This window comes from Sinocyclocheilus grahami, unplaced genomic scaffold, assembly GCF_001515645.1.
Source record: "Sinocyclocheilus grahami isolate Dianchi unplaced genomic scaffold, SAMN03320097.WGS_v1.1 scaffold27.1, whole genome shotgun sequence".
Classification (NCBI taxonomy): domain Eukaryota; kingdom Metazoa; phylum Chordata; class Actinopteri; order Cypriniformes; family Cyprinidae; genus Sinocyclocheilus; species Sinocyclocheilus grahami.
In genome coordinates this window covers 327,717-335,849 of record NW_015505206.1, presented here as the reverse complement: position 1 = coordinate 335,849, position 8,133 = coordinate 327,717, and the positions used below count along the sequence as shown (strand labels likewise).

The 8,133-nt window shown below is 37.2% G+C and overlaps 1 pseudogene; it reads right to left on the bottom strand.

The window, feature by feature from the left end:
- Positions 1-5,600: 5,600 nt before the first annotated feature.
- LOC107568168 (serine protease 27-like) overlaps positions 5,601-8,133 on the bottom strand; it is a 2,937-nt pseudogene continuing 404 nt past the window's right edge.

Below are 8,133 nucleotides of genomic sequence, written 5' to 3'. Positions count from 1 at the left end.
ACCACTGGCGTGTGGTTCCTGAGATGCCACTTTCCAATAGGGTTGACAGGAGAATCTGGTGGTTCACCGTATCTAAAGCAGCAGACAGATCCAGCAAAATAAGTATAGAAGATTTAGAAACCGCTCTTGCCAGTCTTAGGGCTTCAACAACTGAAAGCAAGGCAGTCTCGGTCAAATGTCCACTTCTGAAGCCAGATTGGTTGCTGTCCAGGAGGTTGTTCTGTGTGAGAAAGGCTGAGACTCGTTCAAGTGTTTTTGCAATGAAAGGTAGAAGCGAAACCGGTCTGTAGTTCTCTAAAAGAGTTGGGTTAAGAGTGGGTTTCTTAAGAAGTGGGGTTATACAAGCCTGTTTAAATGTTGAGGGAAAAACACCAGTGTGAAGGGATGTGTTAACGATGTGAGTGAGTGCAGGTACAACAGCAGGAGAAATGGCTTGAAGGAGATGAGATGGAATAGAATCAAGCGGACAAGTAATAGGATGATTGGAAAGGATGAGTTTAAAGTCTTCTGCCTCAGAGAGTGGAGAGAAGGATGAAAACGAGTGTATGTTTGCTGGTAAGATATGTTTGACAGTTTGTGGTGTGGTAAATTGTGCACTGAGGTTTGTAATTTTATTAATGAAGAATGTGGCAAAGTCGTCAGCTGTTAGAGTTGATGAAGGAGGGGGAGGAGGAGGACAAAGGAGGGAGGAAAATGGTTTAAAGAGCATGCGAGAGTTAGGCGAATTGTTAATTTTGTTGTGATGGTATGTCCTTTTAGCAGTGTAGTCATTAGCAGAGAATGAAGGGAGAAGGGATCGATATACATTAAGGTCAGTAGGATTTTGTGATTTGCGCCATACTCTTTCTGCTGCTCTGAGCTTAGAACGATACTCACGGAGAACATCAGAGAGCCAAGGGGCAGAAGAGGTGGCAGGAGCTGGCCTGGAAGACAAGGGGCAGACAGTGTCTAAACAAGACGTAAGAGTGGAGCAGAAAGTATCAGTAGCACGGTTAACATCAAGAGATGATCACTGTTCAGGGGAAGGAAGCAAAGATGAAACCATAGCAGATAGCCGGGAGGGTGAGAGAAAAGTGACATGTGTAGGGGTATGTGTTGTGTCAGGAACCATGTTGCGGTTAAGAGTGGGGAGGAAGTGATCTGAGGTGTGCAGTGGAGTAACCAGTACATGATCAGTGGAGCAGTGTCGTGTGTTAATAAGGTCCCGTTGGTTGCCTGATTTGTGAGTAGCTGTAGTTAACACTCGCTTGAGATCAAAAGAGGCAAGCAGAGTGTGGAAGTCTTCACCCTGAGGTTTATCTAGGTGGATGTTGAAGTCTCCAAGCATAACTACACTCTAAAAAAATATTGTTTGGACACAACAACAAAAAATTAACGCAACAGTTTGCATCAATTTTTTTGAGTTAAGGCAACTTCTTCTGAAATCAAGTTAAACTAATACACTATATTGTGCTATATATACTTAGAAAATTTTGTTAAAACTAACAATTATTAAGTTGAATACTCATAAAAATTAAGGTGTTTTTTCACATTGTTTTAAATTTGATTCAATCATGGACACTGGTTACAAAAACTACAAATATATTATATTTTGATGAAACGACACTTGATGCCAGGAAACCAATCTTTTAGCATTTTCAACCAAATGCCTTCTGATAAGAAGTTACAGGTCTGTGAGAGCCAGAACTCTTGCTTGTTTGTAGGTGACCAAATACTTATTTTACCGAGGAATTTACCAATTAATTCTTTAAAAATCCTACAATGTGATTTTCTGGATTTTTTTTTCTCATTTTGTCTCTCATAGTTGAGGTATACCTATGATGAAAATTACAGGCCTCTCTCATCTTTTTAAGTGGGAGAACTTGCACAGTTGGTGGCTGACTAAATACTTTTTTGCCCCACTGTACATTGAGTTAGTACAACTTAAATAATGTTTTAAACAAACTAACACAGATATTTAAGTTGAAGTTACACACAGTATTACGTTGATGTAATTATCAACATTAAGATATCAGGACAACTCATTAAAAAAATTTTAAACTTAAAATGTTTAATTAAATCAATAAATTTGAATTTTTAACTTGCACTAATGCATTAAATTAAGTAGTGAATTATTTTTTAGAGTGTAGGTGAGTACCATCCTCGGGAAAGGTTGAGAGCTGCACATCTAATTCTTCCACGAAGTTACCTAGTGGTCCTGGGGGTAGATAAACAACTATAAAATGGATTTTAAGTGGGTGGGTAATAGTGGCTGAATGTGATTCAAATGAGCTGTTGATACTCAGAAATGGTAAAGGATTAAATTTCCAATCATTAGAGATAAGCAGACCAGTACCTCCACCTCTTCCAGTCAGACGGGGGGAGTGGGAAAAAGAAATTATTGGAGAGTGCTGCAGGTATAGCATTGTCCTCTGGTTTGATCCACGTCTCTGTCAGGGCCATGAGGTTTAGTCTTGAATGACTTGTAAGAGAAGTAATAAAATGTTTGTTTACAGCAGATTGGCAATTCCAGAGACCAATAGAAAAATAAAGTAGTGTATTAGTAGACATAGGCAAAGTGCGCAGGTTGTTAGGATTGCGCTGCCTACAGTGTGTGACGCATGGTTTACCAGTGGTAGTGATAGTAGGGATCTGGAAACACATAGTAAGAATTGGTTATAAAAACTGAAAACAGAAGGGAAACAATTAGTAGGAAAGAGAATGATTTAAAAACTATACTTATGTCCCTTGCCGGTGTCCCTGCTCGGTGGAGTCGATGGTCTTTACACTCTTCGGTCTTCACATGAGGGCTGCCGGACTGCTGCCGCGGTATAGTAAGCTTTTTATATTCATCTAACAAAACTCAAATTGAATTCAGCTGAACACACTTTCCTTTTTATCACAACAAATGTTCAAGCAAAGCCCACAACACTGACAAAGTACACGATACAGTAGGAGACCAAACGCGATTTCAGCACGTCTCCACACAGTAAACAAAACAAGCGTTTTATGCCAAAATTATGCCTACCTATGAAACCTGAGACGAGCGAGGCTTCAGACATCATAGATCACATGCGTTTGCAAACATGAATCAAGTTCCGATACAGTACTTAAGTGTTTAATGTGTAGGCTAGTTTTCTGGCTCAAGCTTCGGAGCTTCGATGTAAAAAATACAGTACTTTTTTCTTCCCTTTTGTGTTTTATAATCGTTAGTTTGAACTTTGAAATAAGTATCTCAATACAGTGAGGTTTATGCACCTTTGAAAATAAAATAAAATAATAAATGAATTAAATGAAATTGAATTGAATGGAATATGTTTTACATTCTCCTTCCTTCTTATTTATGTCTTTTATGTCTGGATTGGTATAATTATTTCAGAAATGTCCTTTGACTTTGATATACTAGGCTGTATGTAGGGAGTATGTATTTGCAAAGCAAATTCCTAAAATTAATTCTTACATTATTTTATTCATGTTGAGTAAGTGAAAAGAAAATGATAAGTGTGAGTTTCAATAGAAAAAGATGAAATTACATTGCATTAAACTACGTGGTTATAACCAGTTACAAACATTTAGATCTTGAGATGGAGTAATTAGTATTATAAGTCAAAATATCCTTTAATAAAGTGAATAAAGTGTGTTTGTATTGAATCCCATCAGCTGTGGTTCACCAGTCTCAAATGTCACTTCTCACAGAGATTGAGGATGTGAATAATAAAAGAGAAACTTATTTCCGGGATGCTTTGCATTCTGCATTATTTTGGCAAGTATCAAATCCATACACCAATGTTTTATGAGACACACATTGTAAATTATTGTAAATTAGAATGGTTTAAAAAAAAATGCAGAATTATATAAAACATTGGTTACAACCATACTGATGATTCCAGAATCTAACTGCTAATCAATTTTAAAGTTTTAAAGAAAATATTTGAAATAAAAGTAAAAAACACAGCTCGGCCATCATCAAAGAGCTGTAATCATAAAATGACTGAGTGAGACTTCAAGAAAAGATACAGCATGCAATGCTGTGTGAAAGTAAAGAAATTAACTCTAATTTGTGGACTACATTTTTGTGTACTATTCTTAAATTCATTATAATAATTATAATCATAATTTCTGCGTACATTGCTGTAAAATATCATGATACTACTAGTTTTGTGATACAGTGCGTTAGTGAGAAGTCACATGAACATTGGTGAATCTCTATAATGCTATGCCAATCTTGATAATGCTGTGCCAAATGAGACATGCTAAACCGCATTCCTACAGTGGTTGTTTACCACCAAGTCAATGCTAAGGCAATTTAACAAACCTTCAACTTCAAGTTTTCCCATTATGCAGAGACAAACAAGGAAAATAGATGTCATGCCAAACAGTGCCATGATGCTAAATATAAACCGAACCCCAATTGTAGTGCACAAGGAAGCAGGACAGTAAAAAATATATCAAAAACAATACAAAAGACATTCACAGAAATACACTTTGTATCAAGATACCTGTAGTATAATCATGCTGAACTGAATGTTTTTGGGGCTTTTCCACGTGTTTGCAAGCTGCCTGTTTTATAAGCAACTATAATCACAATACAATATATTTTTCAAGAGTCGAGAAAATCAATACCTTTATTGTCACCTGTAATATAAATTAAATTCTCATTTTGTCCATGCATCTCAAGGAAGATGATAAAAGGACCAAGTAACAAGAAATTACAAAGACAATAATATAAAAGAATACACAATATGTGACAAATCAGGAAAACAATGAAAATAAATAAATAAATACATACATGAATGAATGAATTAGGATGTAGTGCAGGTAATGATAAAGTAACAAATAGTGTTAAGTGTGAAGTAGTGTTGAAATGTCAGTGTACACTCTTAAAAATAAAGGTGCATAAAAGATTCTTCACATCAGCGGTGCCATAGAAGAACCCTTTTTGGTTCCAGAAAGATCCATTCAGTCAAATGTTCTTTAAAGAACCATCTCTTTCTTACCTTTTTGTAATCTGAAGAACCTTCTTTCGCCACAAAGAACCTTTTGTGAAACAGAAAGGTTCTTCAGATGTTAAAGGTCCTTTATGGAACCATTTAGACAAAAAGGTTCTTCTATGGCATCGTGAAGCACCTTTATTTTTAAGAGTGTAAAGTGTAGTGTTTAGAACATTACAAGGTTTGTGTAGTCCATTTTTTAAAAGCAATATAGATTTTTGTTTTTCTTTTGTAATTTAGGATTAATATAGGATCTCAACAAGAGTTTTTATGTGTTTTGTTGCTTGTTATAATGACTGTTCACACCAACATTCTTTTTACATATGTCTGTCCCATGTCAGCCATGTCAATAAATGCCAGCATCAGTATTTTAAATTTAAAATGTGTATATTTTTTAAATGTCCCAAATGTATGGAATGTGGTTTATGACGCTTTAAACATACAGGTAAACAACTGAATTACAATAATTAAAAACATCACAATCTTATATTTTTATTTCGTTTTATTCAACACAGTAAATGATTAGTACATGCATTGAAAATACAGTCAAATTTATATATGATCACATTGCAAAATATACTGATTTTATTTTAATAAAATCATATTTAAAAACATCCATGCAGTGCACTTGTAATGATGTCAGTGAATGTTCTTTTTTTTAAAAGCATGCTGAACTAAATCAAAGTTTTGTTTCATTATAAACATATTGATGACCCCAGGATCCAATCAGTATGAAGGTTAACGTCAAAGAAAAGATTATAAGAAGAAACACGTATTTCACCTAATAATGAGACTGTGTACAGCAAACTATCATCATGATTACAGAAGTGTATCCATAAAATTATCATGACTCACATAATCTTTAAAAAAAGTGGAAGAAGATGAGAGGTATGATGGAGAAAGCGAGAGTAAGGGAAAATGAGAGGAGGTTGACTGAGCCTCCATCAATCACAGAAAGAATGAGAGGGGTATGAGACAAATCCAGGCTCGCTGCTCCTTGTGTAACTGCTGATCCAGTCCTGATATTCAGACACCCTGACATATACAGCAGGATAACCAGGTTCAGCACAATAATGAGAATAGACCGCAACTCCAAACTGAATCCATGTGAAGCCCTGCCTAGTGACCAGTGGACTTCCAGCATCTCCCTGCAGAGACAAACACTTTATATTTACACCTCTACAGTAACAGAAGTGATGCAGTAATGTGGTACAGAGACACAGAAGATGAAGCAAGAATGAGATAACAGTTCTAGTCTCTGAGTTTGATAGAAAAAGACATGCATATTGGATAAACAGTGCCTGATAAAAATGAATGACTGATGTTTTACCAAACATTGGGCTTTCTCTCCTTCATCTAAAAATCCAGCACACATCAAGTTGTCTGTAATGATGCCTCCATAGGCATCATTACATTCAATGTTGTTCACAACAAGGGCCTCCACTTCCTGCAGTATGTCAGGAAACTTGATTTCTATCACACAAAATAAAGATACAGATCAGTGGAAACATCATGAAGGGCATTATGTTGTTCCAGAATTTTAGAACCTCGATTGGGTGTAATTTTGAAGTAACGTTTCTCACCTTCGTTTAGGCCCCATCCAGTGACCCAGCTCTCTGTACCAGCAGCAAATACACTACCAGCAGCAGCCAGACAGACTGGCTTAATGTAATCAGTGAAAGGCACAGAAGAAGAGAGCTGGAGCATTGCTAGACTGCTGTCAAGACTGTTATATTTAGGATGTTTGATGACTTTAATCACTGACATGGATATCTCATGTGGGTTTGAGCCGTTTTGGGTCAGACGCCTCAAGTAGATCACAATGTCAGACACCCTGTTACTGTAAATACAAGTCAGTTTTAATTTCACTATTATGAATCCACATCTACACTCTAAAAAAAAGCTGGGTTGTTTCAACCCAATGTTGGGTCAAATAGGACTAACCCAACCTTTTGGGTTAAATTTTGGTTACATTTTTAAATCATGTGGACACGCAGTACAAGGTACCATGGCCAACCCCTCCCACCTAAATCCACACACCAAACATAATATAACAGACGGACCCAGATGAATTCCAGACAGAACAAAACAGAGTAAAGTAGAGTAGAGCAGAAGAGCAGTCAGTTACGTGAGGTTCATTAGGCTTCAATTAAGATCATTAGAAACCCCTGGACGTGCAATCAATCCTGCTGGACATTAAATGAAAGTTATGCATAAAAACTTGTTTAAAACAAACTTTAAAACTAGCCATACCTACCAAGAAAACAGTACAATGCTGCAATACACATGGTCGCTCACCACTCAGGATTACAGCTACTGGCAGGCCCATATCTAAAAACAAACAAGGTAATAAGCCTCTATTTAACAGGCAAAAAGGCATTTTTAAAACCGGGACAAACCTGAAAACTGGCCAACAGCCAGCACACGACAGACAGGAGGATAACCCAACTGCTGGCACTCATTCAAAGCACCACATGTCACAAAGGGGTGGTACCAAGGATGATGCATCCCAAGCAACCAAACACTCCCCCTTTTATAGGCACACAGGCACTAATTGGCTCATGAAACTTACCCAACCATGATAAAGTATGAACACTGATAGGGTTCACCTGTTTGGGTAACGCCAGCCAATTATACTGGGTCTATAGCTCACTCTGCTACACTGGCTTGCCACGGCCAAGAGCCTGCCGTTGCATTCTCCCCTCCAAAAATCTTGGTGTTGAGGGGGGCTTGACCACATACTGGTGAGAGAAAAGATCACATGTGAGAATTCCATGTTTGCACAAAAAACTACAACACATTCAAAACAAAACTCTCTGTGTGACTGAACATGAGTTTGGATCGTGACAACTTACCATCTAACTGACCCAGGCAGCCTATTAGGAGAAAACAAATAAAATAATTAAACTCCTAAAATATATACTAAATTGTGTGCTACTAAATGTAGATCTTCAAGTAAAAATATGAACATACTATTCAAAATGATAAAAAGAAGTTCTACGTTACGTCAGTCGTGACTGACGAATTGGGATCTCGCCCGAGAGCCCAATCACCTTCGAGTGTTAACTAAACAAGCCAATGACAGTTGGCGTGTGTGTTTCGCCACGCGCACCCCGCCCCGCAGCGCGGGTATAAAAGGAGAGCGAACGCACATCTACATCAG